This window comes from Phasianus colchicus, chromosome 3 (genome assembly GCF_987193195.1).
Source record: "Phasianus colchicus chromosome 3, bPhaCol1.hap1.1, whole genome shotgun sequence".
NCBI lineage: Eukaryota > Metazoa > Chordata > Aves > Galliformes > Phasianidae > Phasianus > Phasianus colchicus.
Window position 1 is genome coordinate 86,883,218 of NC_143438.1, and position 15,465 is coordinate 86,898,682.

Sequence of the window (15,465 nt, forward strand, 5' to 3'; positions counted from 1 at the left end):
ACTGCATGTGTCAGCACAGAAGACATATAGATCAAAATGAAATGGAAAGTATACCCACAGACATTTCCATGCTTCTGTTTCTCCTTCTGTCAGAAGTTCTTGGGGGCAGAGAATCTCTCTGGTATCCACGGCCCTCGTTTTGCATGAATCTCCATATTTTTCTGCATGCTTATGGTACGTTTGAGGAGGAACAGTATCCTCTAGGATTTAATTTTATTCTACTTCAGCCTAATGATTTCCTGATCAGCCCCAGCAGGGATTCAAGCTTCCTAAGGATTTATATATAGTATCACGAAACCAAGAAGTGAATCTTTAAATTCATTTTGATTAATGCAGTTGTGCTTACCCATATCTTGTGGTACTATCCAGGACCTCCTAGAGGGCATAAAAGAGAAGGATTAGGAAGCAAAATGCAAGGTGCTCAGAGTCTTGTAGCTAAGCAAAGGTAAAGCTCTTTGCAGTCACCATGGCTAATGGTAGATGAAAATGACTTTGAGCATCTTGGAGCAGCTGGAAATGGATTTGTGCATGGCTTAGCCCATATGAGAACCATAACTATAGAGTGTGGGAGAGATGCTGGGAGTTGCCCAGAGTTCCGAGTCATGTTGTTGTAAATTAAACTGGGACAGCATGTCTCCTGGCAAGCCATGAAATATGTAGCAGGTCCCTAAAGTCCTGGCATCCTTCTCTGCACTGGCAGGAAACAGATCTGGAACCACACAAAAATCCTTCCTTCAGGAGCTGGGAAGGAGTCTGAGTCCATTAGGAGAATTATGATCATTAAGCTGGGAGAAGACTTGGTTCAAATGACGTAGGAATTGGTCCCTAGACAGAAAACGTTGCCCAGTGTTGAATGGAAAACCTACAGATTACTTGTAACAAAAGAGACAAAGGACAAAACAGGAAAATCATATACAGTAATTAATTAATGAGGAAGGAAGCAGAGAAATTGCTGTATTGTGTGATCCAGCTACTAATTATAAAGAGGAAGATATGAAGCATTGCTTTTGTGCCCACAAGCTCAGCCCTATGACTCACCAGGTCAAATCCCTCTTTAGTTTAACAGCTGATGTCAATGTAGGCAATAGCAGAGAGAAACTAAGCCCTTCTTTTCTCTAGAAGCAAGGAGTGATCTCTAGGTTCAGATCAGAGAGAAACTGCAGATCAGAGAGGCTGAGATGAGTGCATTACGAAAGCAGGTGAACTAATTAAAGCTCTCTAGTTTACAGCAAGGATTGTGTCTAGCTCCTAACAGTTGTTATATCTGAGTATCCCTTAATAGCCAAACATCCTTCTTTTCTTTCTCATATACAAGTACTTTCCAGCTGGGTTTGTGGAGCAAAGATGACACTTAGTGGCTGGTTGGATTACCACAAGTATGTGTTTCCAGCAGTGTTATGAAGGGGCTGCTCTCAGATGCTGTTGGCAGAGGCTGTTCACAGGAGCCTGCTTTGCCACATTGGGTATGAGACATTGCATTTCCAGGCGAAGGACAGCACTCCTGCCCTGCAGTCACATGCACACTAAACAGTGATTTATTTTTCTAGTGAGTTTCTGGTATACACACTTTTTAGCAGAGCTTCTCGTGATTCTTAGGAGGTGGAAGGAAGAAGATTCGAGCAATGTCTCCATATATTTTTCTTTATGTTCTCTGTAGAAAATAGGCTCAGCTCCTCTTTGAATTCAAGGCCACTGCTTTCCCTGTGTGGTTAGGAAGACTATAAGAATCCTCCATTTAGTTTTTTTGAAAGCACGGTAGACTTTGTCTTTCCCTGAATGTAGCTGAGATAGAGACATCAAGATCATAGCGATGGAGAAAGGCAAAAGTAAGGCTTATGTGGTGAAAAAAGGGATCCAAGTGAAGATTTATCAAGTACTGGAGGAGAACTGGGATTCAGAGTGTCATAGAATCATAGTATAGAATCATTATGGAATTGTTTGAGTTGGAAGAGGCCTTTTAAGGCCCTCTAGTCCAACTCCATTTCAATGAACAGGGATGTGTACAGCTAGATCAGGTTGCTCAGAACCTGGTCCAGCCTGACCTTGAGTGTCATCAGGGTTTGAACTGTTGCCCTGTGCCTCCCCACTACCATGTTTGGTGGAATACTGTTGTGGGATTGGAACCCATCTCACCTGGCCACTTTGTTAGTGGAAGACAACGGGCAATTAGCTGCATGTTATATACACTGAATTTATTCTGATTACCTGTATAGTGCACACTCCTCAATCTCAAAACCTTCTGGTTATGTCTGACTCCCTTTCCACATAGGAGAGTTATGTTCAGGGTCTTGCATTAATTCCAGTCATCACAATTCTCCCTTGCCTTCCAACAAATCACCCAGAGGAAGGCTGCAAGCAACATGAGGTTCAGTCATATATGTGAGCTACCCATATATGTGAGCTACGCAGATGAAATGAGCTGTGCTCTCGATCTTGTTTGTCAAAAATAGGTTTCTATGTCCCACAAGGAATGTGTTCACAAGCCTGTTTCATTAGGAATATAAATATAGGGAAGGCAGAAATTCAATTCCTTCTGTACCCTGCAGGCTCCTGGCATTGGGAAATTAGGTATAGTGCTAGAAGAGCAGAGACTGTCTGTACCACAGCTGCCCATGGTCTGTCTGAGTTAAAAGAGAAGAGTTGAAGCCTTCAAGGCTGACCTGGAAAAATTTTTTTCATTAGACTGGTGAATCAATAAGGGGAGAAAAGTGGATGGACAGAAGAATTACACTTTCTAAACAGAGTAGTGCTGCTTTGGATAGTGACTGACAATGGGAGGTGATTGGTGAAGTCTTCTTTGATGATGGTCCTCAACCTGAAAAAGACAGCAAAGGGCTCTCTCATTGATGTCAAACAAAAATTTGCAGAGAGATCATAGGCATAATGCACCATTTTTGTAGTGAGCAAACTTGGGAAATATCTGTATGATTTCTAGCACACTTTTGCTACAGTGAAGAATATCTTACACAACACATCATCCTCCTTTTTCCTCCCTTGCAATCTGACTCAGATTCACCTGCCTCTCCCTTCTCTTACCTCACTTCTCAGCCAGCTTCCCTTCAGCTGGCAATGCAGTAGGAAGCACAACACTCATTAATATTATCTTCTAGATTTAAACTTAGGCTTTACAATTATTGGTCAGCTCCAAGCCTCAAATAGGAAACACATGTTTATAATTCCTCAAATACTATTATGATGCTTTCTAGGGTAGTTATCACATTTTTGCTTTTTGTCGGCAGGACACATTGAAGGGTAGTAGGTCAGCATAGCTGCTGTAATGGAAAAATATTGCTGAACCTATTATCAAGAAAAATTGTAACTTATGAGTAGAGTCATCTTTCAGTGTAGGTGTCTTGTGCTGCCAGCAGAAGAGTAAGATAATGCTGCAATAGTATTTGGATTTGGGAAGCTATGTTGGCAGATACGTTGGTATTTGCTTATATAAAGATACACTTGGTAGCTGATACAATGCAGAGTAATTGTCAAACATAAAGGCAGTATGAACACCTCCATCGGGACAAATCCTGTTTCTAGGCTTAATTTTTTATGTATCATTACTATTATTATCACTATTATTATTATTTACCACCCAGCCTTGGATCACAATACTGTGACACATTCTTCCTATCCCTTTAGAACAGAACACAGTGATTAGGCAATGCTTCAGGATTGTAGCCTCTTTTATCATTCTGGGACAGCACTCCTCAAGCTAGAGCCTTGTAGCAAAGAATCGTCTCCTGATGTAGAACCAAATGCTGTCATGTTTTCCTAAAGCTATTTTTCTTCCAAAAGCAGTTTAGGTGTCTGATGAAATTTAAGTGAACTAGGTCCCTAAATGTTTCTAAGTGTCTGCTGTTAAATCAGCTGCCTGGGAGATCACTGGTAAACTCCAATTTAAGGACTGCTAGATTCAGTATTCTTTTTTTTTTTTTCCTTTTTTTTTTTCTTTTTTTATATCATCGGCTTCAATCTCTTCCCACTGTGATTGCTTTCTCCTCCAAAACTCAGTTCTCCCTGCCAAAATCTTTCTAGCATTATGTTATTACTTTTTTTTCCAACTTGCCTAAAAGTTTTTAAGCTTACCTGGATGAATTTGTAATGTAAAGCAATGAAAGTGCATAACAAACCAAGATAAATCAGTGTTATCCTCTGTATGTTACCTGCTGCAGAGGTCAAACTAAATCAAGCTCAGTCCACCATTGCACATATTCCTGCTGTAAACCAATGTGAACTCCATTAGGGCTAGCACCAAAGACAATAAACTTCCTAAACTTATTTTGAAAGGAAGTCATGAATGTCAAAGTCCTTCAAATTTCAGCTGAAGTTTCTAAACATGAAATGTATGGGCTTATTGTAGAATCATAAAATCATCTGAGTTGGAAGGAACCAACTGCCCTGCAATGAACAGGGACACCTGCAGTTCGACCAGGCTGCTCAGAGACCCATTCAGCCTGACCTTGAATGTCTCCAGGGACAGGACATTCACCATTGAGAATTAGGTTTGCATGTGAATAGAATATTCAAAAAGTATTTGTACGTGAACAATTTGAATAAAAGTGCCTATAGAAACCTTAAACTCAAGTGAAATCAATGCATCACTAACATTGAATAGAGGGATGCAAATTAAATTTGATGGTGTAAATAGGGTAATGAACCCAGAAATAGGTAAATGGCAGAAACACCACTGAGAACAAAGTATGCAAACACTAAATGTCAGTAGCTGCTGTTAAGTGGCTACAGTCTGGAGCCACAGTCTGGAGTGGGACAAACCTGGGTGTCCAGTGCAAACTGATACTGGCTTCTTTTAAAAAGTGTAGTTTCTGTAGATCTTTGCAAGCTCAAATCTAGTTCACTGCTTGCAATTCCCTTATGTCTCTTTCATCATTACTTCTTTCTCAGTGTCTTTCTCCTATCGAGTGTTTCAGCTGATTACTCTCTCCCCAGATATAGACACTTACTTTATACATGAGTCTTATTTTGTTATTTTCTGCTCTTACATTTAAACCTTAAGAGGACTTTAACCAATAGAGGTTGTGTCCTTAGTGCCTACTGAACACCCATCAGCAGTCATTACTGTGATCAACAAGGCCCAAAACACCTCCTAGCTCTCAGCTTTCTCTGTAATATGTAATCGGTACTTGCAGTCGTGATCAGTGCATTTCCTGAACTGGGTTTAATGAAAGTAGAGCATCCCAATTGAAACTTTCTCTCTTGCATTCCTTCCATGTACTAGGAAATCATTTCCAAAGTAGAACAGCTCTTTTCAGTCTGGACCTGTATCCTTGGTGAAATTGGCTTTTAAAATATCACTGCCTTCACTTGCTGCCCTTTTTTCTGCACTGGTTGTAAAGTCATCAGGATGCCTACAAAGTCCTCCTTACTGCTGTGGTTTTTTTCCAACATGGTTACTGAATACTAGCAATGATAATAAATTATCTTACTTATTTGTTTCATCTTCTTTAATAGAACAAACCCTTCTCATCTTCCTGGTACTGTTTCAAATGAAGACCTAGTTCTAGGCAGGAGAAAATTACAGGTGGGTGCATATTTGACTGCTGACTTGAACTTATCTCCCACAAACATTTGCATAGCCCTTAGGAAAAATAATGTTTTGAATTCAATGATCATTTAATTCCAATACTGGCTTTTGGAAAGAGAAAGAGTAGATAGATCAAGATGTCCAAAGAGAAGAATGTTTTCGACACAGCATCAGCTGGAAAGCAGTGGGAGAGGATGGCTGGGCTTCCGAGAAATTGTAGAATACAGGTGAGGTTGCTGTGGAAGGACAAAGCAGCATTATCTGATCACTGAGGGCAGATCAAATAGTGATGCCTTAACCTACAGTGAAGAAAACATGGTGGCAATAAATACTTGCTTGGACAACGATCTGAGAAACATTTGGTCCATGCCCTGACCTTGGGGAACAAAAATTACCTCCACAGTGCTCTCAATGCCTTCATTCCCAAGGGCTGTGGGGAGGAGGCCAGGAGCTTAGCTGATTCCACAGTGAGTGGGAGAGCATGGAAAGTACATGACAGCAGGGCCACACTGGGATGCAGAAGGCAAGACACATCAGCAACTGAGGCAGAGGATGAGGGGCTGTCTGAGTAATGGTGGCTGCTCACATCCCATCCTCTGTGGAGTAGCTGCTCCACAATGGACGAGGTAGTGGACCTTAGAGTCAGCTGCAGGCTTACCAAGGCTTTTTTTTGCTGACATAGTCTCTCAGAGTCATCAACATGCCAGTTTATTTGCATGTTACTTATTTTGCCATTTCCAAATGACATGCACAACAATTTTGCTCTTGAGATGCCTTTGAGCTATACTGAGAGCATAAGTTTTAACTTACAAGTGACATGTAATGGTGCTGTTACTTTTTCACATCAGATCTCTCCTGTGGTCCTCAGATTAAATAATCCTCTGGTCGAAGAACATGGATATCAGAGAATCACAATGTGCATGATCTGACTTCCACTCACACTCTGAACTCTCCCTGTTTTAAAAATAAGTGATTTGTTCCCCAGCTCTGCTCCAAGCAGGGACTCCCACAGCAGACTGCAGCTGTCTGAACCATCATAAGTGAAGTTTGTGATGGACTTCTGAGGAACCATTGGTAAGGTAAAGTAAATAGGATAGCAGAAGGAAGGGCGGAATTCGAATCATAGAGAATCTTAAATCATCCCCCTGGGAGGAGTTAGTAGTAGTATAATTAATACTGTATTGAGACACAACACATCCCATAACTTAACAGAGAGTTGGCCTGTAATTTTTAGAGCAGAAGGCATTCAGACATTGTTTCAAGGCATGAGAAGACAGAGAAATTTTCTAATTCGTCATGAAGATAGGATGGTTAGGTACCCTGTTGGTTAAACATCAGCACCATTTTTTCCATTCCTGGCAGTGTAGTTTCAGTTTATAATCTTGAGGTTTCAAAATGCTTATACCCTCTGGATTAGAGGGCCAGAGGTTATTTGTCAGCTCTTCAAGAAGGTGTTTGCAAACTGCCAGCCAAGTGCTTCAGCAATGCCTGTGGGTCAACGCATGGAGGCTGGGGCTCTCACTGCAGTGTGATTTTCAGAAATCAAGCCACTGTGCTCGCTCTCGCTGCAGCACTGCTGGCGGCTCCTCTCTTCCCTGAATAGCCATATGCTGCTCTCATTAAAAAACAATTCATTCACTCATTTGTGAGTCCATCTCAAGCATTTCATTCTCTGACTTTGGTGGCTGCTTTACTATCTACTACTTGCAAACCAGGGAGAAACCACTAGGTATGAAATGTTTGCAGAGCTTGTCATTTTCACCCATTGTGTTAGAGCAAATATACATAGTTTTAAGTTCTACCCTTTATTCCCTTTGATTACTGTTTAGTTCTAGAATAATAAAAATATTTAAAAACAACCGATTGCTTTCTAGTTCTATTAATAGTCCAAAATGTTCCTTTTTTAAGGCAGATTAGTACAACCTTGTTTGCTGAATGAAAAGCAAAATAGAAAGAAAACATTTGCAGAAATTAGACTGCTTAGGTTTTGGTACAAGTGTTTTTGGTAATGCAAGGCAAAGTTGTAGAAATACTATGTTCTTGATAGAATTACAGACAAAATTACATCTGATTATTATCTTTTTTCTTGTCAGTACAAAAGTCTAGTTTCATAGTATTTTCTTTAGGACAGTGTTCCAAGATATCATGCTATCCTCATTATTGCAGGAGTTGTTAAGCCAAATGAGGTGCACACTTCTTTAATTTTAAGCATGGCAGGTATGACTATCTCTCCATTTCAGACTAAGCAAATCCAGTGCAACAGATCAAAACCAACACTAGCAAAGTTAGAAAGTATTAACAGAGTCTCATCTAATCTCCAAGCACAATGTCAGTACTAGTTTATTTAATGTATATTTTGTTTAGATTCAGAACGAATAACATTCTTGTAGGTTATTTGTATGTTGTAAACATTCATTATTTATCATCATTATTTATCAGCCCAGAGAGGTGGTGGATACCACATCTCTAGAAATACTCAAGGTCAAGCAGGATGGGGCTCTGAGGAATCTGATCAAGCTGTAGGTGTCCCTGTTCATTGCATGGGAGTTGGGCTTGATGTCCTTTAAGGGTCCCTTCCAGCTCAAATATTTCCTTGACTATCATCTTGAAAATCATTTAAAGGTGCCAGAATATCTTTCCCAGATGACTCCTGGTGACAAATGACATAGGTAGAAAATCTTAACGTGTAAACTGATTAAAACTCTCAAACGTCCCTTGTGACTTGAATTGATTTTTTTTTTAATTTCAGTGGCACCGAGACAATAATTTCTTGTCTGATTCTGAAAATACCTTCCATAAAATTGCTGTTTAGATGGTCAAAGTATTCTCCCTATGCTTTAAATTGAACATCTCTTCAGATTCTAGAAAATCACACTCTTGTAAGTTGATTTGTGGCTGGAATGACTGAAGCTGACTTTCACCATTGCCTGAGGTATACGAACGTGTCTCTACTCAACCTCAAGTGAACTTCACAAATACTTGCCTAAAGTCACCAGTGTTTCTTCTATACTGATCTTGGAATCCATAAAAATACTTAAAACTAAAAGGTACAAAGCGTATGAAGTTTGAGAAATGTTCAGGGATGTGATGTCACCACATCCATGACAGCATGAGAGTATCTATTTAGCTTAAATTCTGATTTCTTCTATATGAATGTCTGAATACTAACTATACTGCTGTTGTATAACAGGCAGAGGTAGTAAAATAAACACTGGGAGCTGTCAGACAACCATGCACTAACCATACCATCGAATGCTCATTTGCTCTAAGTCATGCAGACCAGGGCTGCACAGCAGTTCCAAATGTTGAACTTTCTCCTAGACTTTTACTTGCATGGCTGCACTCAGATGCAAAAAATGGCATTCATGCAAGAGAGTAGATTTAGACTAGTTATTAGTAAAAAATTCTTTACTGTGAGGATGGTGAGACGCTGGAACAGGTTGCCCAGTGAGGTTGTGGATGCCCCCTTCCTGGAAGCATTCAAGGCCAGGCTGGATGGGGCTGTGAGCAACCTGGTTTAGAGGGAGGTGACCCTGCCTATAGCAGGGGTTTGGAATTAGATGATCTTAAAGGTCCCTTCCAACCCAAACCATTCTATGATTCTATGATTCTATGTGTCTGAATGCAGCCATCTGCAGAGCAGACCTGTAAACCAGAGCAGGTCTCTAAGGTTATATCTATATGCATGCTATCTGCTACGAAGCAGAACGTCCCACATCTGTATGAACAAATTTCCCCCATTAAAAAAAAAAAACAAAAAAACACCTGCATCCAGACTGCCCATGGAGGAAGTCCCCAGCTTGCATTTTGGGCTACTTGGGAAAACAAATCAAATTAAAAGAATGAACCAAGAACAGCTTCCACAACCTCAGTGTGGAGGCCTAACACTGTTAACTTAGCGCAGATGTAGCCTGATAATTGCCTTTAGTGAGCCTGAAGAGTTAGGCTCCTTGTCACAAACACTGGAGATAGGTAACTTACATCTTTGAGGTGCTTATTTCTCTCCAGGACTAAAAAAGCAGGAAGAGTGACTGGGCAAGAAACATCTACATGGTAGACCTCTAACAGAAGATGAGATGAAGAGGTCAATCTCCCTGAAGTGTCTGACAGTTACATTTCCAATATAATGCCTCAAATCAAAGCAAATGGGACTTGATTAATAGCATTTTAAGCATATACTTCAAATGTCCTTCTTACCAATGGATGATTTCTCAGTTAAGGCCATTTTTTTTAATACTGGTTCCACAGGAAGTGATGACAAATTCCCCTTTTTGTCATTAGAACTTGGATTTTCTTGTTAGGATTCAAATCACCAAATAAGAGATGCTGGTTTTAATTGGATTACTTGCCAGCCACTCTGGTGATAGGCAGCAGAGACTGAAAAAACAATTATAATTCTGTTATTCTGGACAGCTCTGCTATTCCAATTCTCCCCCAGCATCCGAAGAATTGGCAGTTCTTAGAAGAAAGTCCAGACTAAATTAAGAAACATTCCTCTCTGCTCTATATTAACAGCTTGCAAGCAGCAGGAGACCAAGGAGATTTGCTCTATGAATTATTTTTTAAATGGAGAGAATTAGTTTTTTATTGTCCTCTATTTTTATTGCAACGCTTTTGCCAGGACTCCATATGCCAAGATGTAATTAGTTTTCAGAGAAAACGTTTGGGGCTCTGGCACAGACCATGGACAGTTTTAACAGCTTCTTTTCTCCTTCTTCAAAGTATTAAGCAAGAGTGTATAATTGTCTGCTACTTCTTTCAGAATCTCTGGAGTTTAAAGCATTTTTTTTAGAATAAATTAAAAATAAAAATAAGATTAACAGAAGTTTTAGTTCAAAGAAGATAATTTAGGCATGAAAAAGTCAGGAATCTCTACAATTGCTGTGGTTCATTTCAGTACAAATTCACTCCTGCCTTTTAATTACACACGTATTCATTCTGTCTCTCTGTATAAAGATAAGAAAGATTCAATAAAGATTGCCAGGTGAGTGCCATAGAGGAAAGGCCATTTTCTGAAAAGAATCATGTTTTCTGCCATTCTGCCATCACTTGATATTTTAGGCTTAATGTTGGAGATGGGAAAGAAAAGTAATCAGCATTTTCCCACATTAGAACTTGTCTTGCTAAACATGGAAACGTTAAAAGAGGATGTAGAAAATTGATGACTTTCAGTTAATTTTGGAGTTATAACAAGATCTTCAATTTATTTTTTTAATCTTCAAAATTCTCTCATCCTTGGCTACAGGATGTAACGTGGACATCTCTAGACTTTCATAGCAAACTTTATATGATGAGGAAAATGGTGTGAAGATATAAAAAAAATAATCACACAAAATTCAGGTATAAGTAGGTAAGTGTATATTCACTTTAAAGTGTTAGGAGCATGTTCAAACTACAAAGAAACTTTCTGGAGGTTCTTTCCATATTAGACTTAGACTTATATATTAGAGTTATCACTTAAATTTAGATGAGGTAAGACACATTTGCTTGAAAAAACTATTCTTTTGTTCTAAAGTCAGACATGGGGCAAGAATTAAAGCTGACCCTCTTGAGAAAGTGACATTCTGACCTTGTTTTATTTTTGCATCTGATTTTCTTTGCCTTGTCTATAAAAAAGTTTTCTTCACAGGAAATTTCCTTCCCAATAATATATGCAGTGAGTTCTGTACACACTCTGTGCTGACTACTGAGTAATGTGTCTGAGACATTGCCTGTATTGAACTCCCTAAATTGCATTTTGCTTGAGTAAACAAGATGACATCAATTCACAGATTATGTGCAGATCTTTTTCACAAATAACCAAGTTTTCAAATTTCAGGATCTCCAGGGCAGGAGCCAGCATTTCCTGGACCATTACATCTATGTGCTTTGGCACTCCACTGACACATTTGGTATCAGATTTTATCTTCTCTTTTATATAGCACATACAACACCCCGTCTCAATCCCAGACTCACCACTATCTATAGACAGCATTAAATTCATTCCAGAAAAAAAAAAAAAAAAAAAAAAAAAAAAAAAGTACAATAAAGGTCTGTCTGCCAATGAACATACCGTCCAAAAAAGCAGAGCAAGTTCATAATCACAAAAGACCTGCATTTATACTAGAAACATGGCATTGGAAAGCAAATGAATAATGAGCCATATTTTCAAAAAGTGTTGAGACAATTTTTGATCCACATAAACCCTTCTGCTTTGTAGCAGTCTTGCAAATTTAGTTTCTGGATAAAATTTTATCTAAAAGCAAGCTGGGGAAGCATTCCAGTGGAAACTATAAATTTGTCAGATAAACACAGTGCTCTCTGCTATCGTTGCTGCAGGTAGATTCTCACTTCAAGAAAGACATTGAGGTCCTGGAGTGCGTACAGAGAAAGCCAATGAAGTTGTGAGGGGTCTGGAGCACAATTCTTGTGGGGAGTGGCTGAGGGAAATCGGGTCATTCAGTTTGGAGTAGAGGAGGATCAGGGGAGACATTATTGCTCTCTACAACCCACTGAACAGAGATTGTGGCAAGGTGGGGTTCAGCCTCTTTTCCTGGGTAACCGTGGTAGGACAAGAGGCAATGACCTCAAGTGACACAGGGAAGGTTCAGGTTGGATATTAGGAAAAACCTCTTCTCAGAAGAAAGGCTGAGGTATTGAAACAGGCTGCCAAGTGAAGTAGTGTAGTCATTGCCCCTGGAGGTATTCAAGAAAAATGTGGATGTGGCACTAAGGAAGGTCTGCCTTTTAAAGACAGGTGTAAAGAAAGCAATGAGAACCTCAGCTTTTTCTTATCCTCAGTAGACAGGATCCCTGCTGCATCCAGTAGAGGATAGAGATTCTCTGAGCTCTCCCCTTACTGTTAATATTTGTAAAAATTTTTTAATTATCTTTTACCTCAACAGCCAAGTTGAGTTCAAGATAGACTTTTGCCTTTCTAATTTTCTCCCTGTACATCCCTCCTCTTGACCTCACCAAGAAATGAGAACTCTACCACTTCGTGGTCACTCTCTCCAAGACAGCTCTCAACCTCCACACAGCCCCCACTGGTCCTTCTCTGTTTGTGAACAGCAGGTCTAGTGAGACATCTCCCCTGGTAGGCTTTCTCACCAGCTGCATCGCAAGTTATCTTCCATACATTCTAGAAACCTCCTAGACCGGTTCTTCTGCACTGTTTTCCAATTGGTCAGCTCTGCATGGATGTGTAGACAAGGCAGGATAAGGAGAGAATGTCCTGCAGTAGGAAGAAAAGTCAAGAGTCCTCTCCTTTCTAGGCCATATTAAGGGTGAAATTAATTATTTGGTGGGCAATGTGAGGAATAAGGTGATAAATCTGACACTGCAAATAGTGATGGAAATATTTGTCATTAGGGTGTTGCCTGTATGATGGAGAAAAATGCATTTGTCACCAAGTCATGGATAGACTTGGTGCAGACTGGAGTAGAGACTGCAGACTGGAGTAGAGACACAAGCTGTCATTGGCTTACGCAATTTTTGAGATATAACAGCAAACACAGGTCAAGACAGCATGCCACATATATCTCACAGCAGATTGAATTAACTTCCGCAGGCTGGATTCTATTTCCCCAATCTGGCACAGAATAACTACTGTCCTCAGTTAAACTCTAAGTAAATCTGTGAAAAGGAATGAAAGTCCTTTTCAGATAAGTAAGACTGCTTTGTTTTTTCCTCATCCACTGCTGGTATAACTTCACCTCCCATTGCAGCTGGGCATCTTGTTTTCCTCATACTGGCTTGGATTTCATCTCAAGATCCCAGGACTAGCTGCAGCAATGTAAATAGCATATGTGGCCTTGAAATATGGACAGGAGAATTTCCTACCTTAATTGTGTGAAGGCAAACAGAGAGGAGAGATTTAATTTTCCCATTGCTACAAGTCCTAATCTTCTCAATACTATTTGCATCATTCTATACCACCAATTGAGAAATTCTGCTTTGTGACATGGGACAAGATCAAAGACCAGTGGCTTGTTTATGATGAGTTTGATACATACACAACACTAGTTTAGCAGTGCACAAGTGGATTTACATGCATAGGTGTTGCAACAATTTATATCTTCTTTGCAAGGGTGCAGAACATCTGCATAGCAATGCAGATGAATTTTTGACTGCATAGCTTTTCTTATCCTGAAAGTGATGGAGGAGGAAAGAAATGAAAATTGCACAAATTCATAGTGGAAAAAGGACTAGCACATGTTTGTAAATCCCGTATTCAGACCACAGCTTTTTCTCCTGACTGATGTTCTCAGGTTCGTTGATACTCGTGCTACTGCCACTTGAAAGATTATTTTAGACTCCAGAGATCCATTTAACTCCAAAATTATTTACAGTGAAATTCACAGTGAGTTTCTTGACTAAAGTTTAAAAAACTCTTGCATTTTTATGGTCTGCTATATTTCTATATCAGACTATCAGTGTGTCCAAGGGTAAACGGTCAAATTCTGCACACTCAACAGAGTGCAGTGATAAATTTAGCGTAGCTACTGTAATTGCTTCTCCCCAAAATGCCAATGAAAATGATGAATGTGGTAAAACTCCTCACTAACATCTTACCATTTCCAAGAAAACTGCATCATATGTGGGTATTCATTTGTTAATTGTCATCCAGTCAAGTGTGTGCAATTGATGTACAGTGAAGATCTACTAAAGAATAGTGACACGCAAATGATCTGTTCTGTCAAGTCGAAAAGGATCAAGAGAACATTTGGTTATTTCCAGCTCAGGGCAGAATAAGATTTTGTTGACTTTGGTAAAAAATAAATGAAAACAGATTTGAGAATAGGTTCCCAAAGGTAAAATTAAAAATTTGCACTACCAGCTGTTGGAAAACTGTTCTTCTGGAATGACTTTCCAGTTAAAAAGAATATTTTTGAGAAATATGTTTCTGCTTGTTCTTGCTGGAAATGAAGATGGCAGTTGTCTTGCACCTATCAGTAAATCACCTAGGAATTTAGAATTGTAGAACAGAATAATTGAATCATTAAGGTTGGAAAAACCACTACGATCATCTAGTTCAACCATCAATCCATCACCACCATACCACTAAACCATGTCCCTCAGTGACACATCTCCATATTTCTTGAACACCTCCCTGCTTTTTCCCTGCAGCTTTTTCCAATGTCTCACCACTCTACCTGAGAAGAAATTTTTCCTAATATTCAACTTGAGCAAAGATTGGATATTTACTGTCAGGCACTGACATTGACAAAATTTCTAGAAGGTTGCTTGCACTTTGGTGCCTTTGGGAATCTCAGCATGTTTTGCCTCATCTCCTCTCCAGAAGAGTGAGTGCTCTAGCTCTTGCCTCTGCTTTCTCTGGTACTTGAAGCATCTTTGTTCATTCAATCTACCAGCATGAGAAAAACAAACAAACAAACAACCTCTTGCTTAATAAATTTTGCTAAACTGACAGAAGTCAGATGCAAAGAAAAAGTTTCAATTTTTGAGGACACTTTTTAAAAAATTCCTTACGGCTTTGTTTTGTGACCAATCAACTTTGGTTCTGAGCATAATAAGAAATGTTGCTATATTCTACTTAATTTATGTATTCCCACATTGCCAAACAAAATTTTTAAGCAGGAACAAATCATCCTGTATGTTATAGACTCCTCCAAGGAGATGACAAAAGGCAGAGTCTCAGTACTTTTTCAAAAAAGTGAAAAAATACTGCCCTCGTAAGGCAGCTCTGTTTAGACACTAAAAATGGAATGAAATGACATCACCACTCACTTGAAAATCTTAGTGTTAATATTTCAGTTCAAAAAGAAATATTTTTAGTGAGCATGTGGAAAAGTATGTTCTAGTTGATACAATGTACTCAGCTTTTTCAAAAATCCTTTGACAAGATTGAGAGATTATGAAGGGAACTAAACTGTCATGGGATAAGAAGGAAGGTCACCTCAAGGTTTAGAAATTGCTCAGAGATA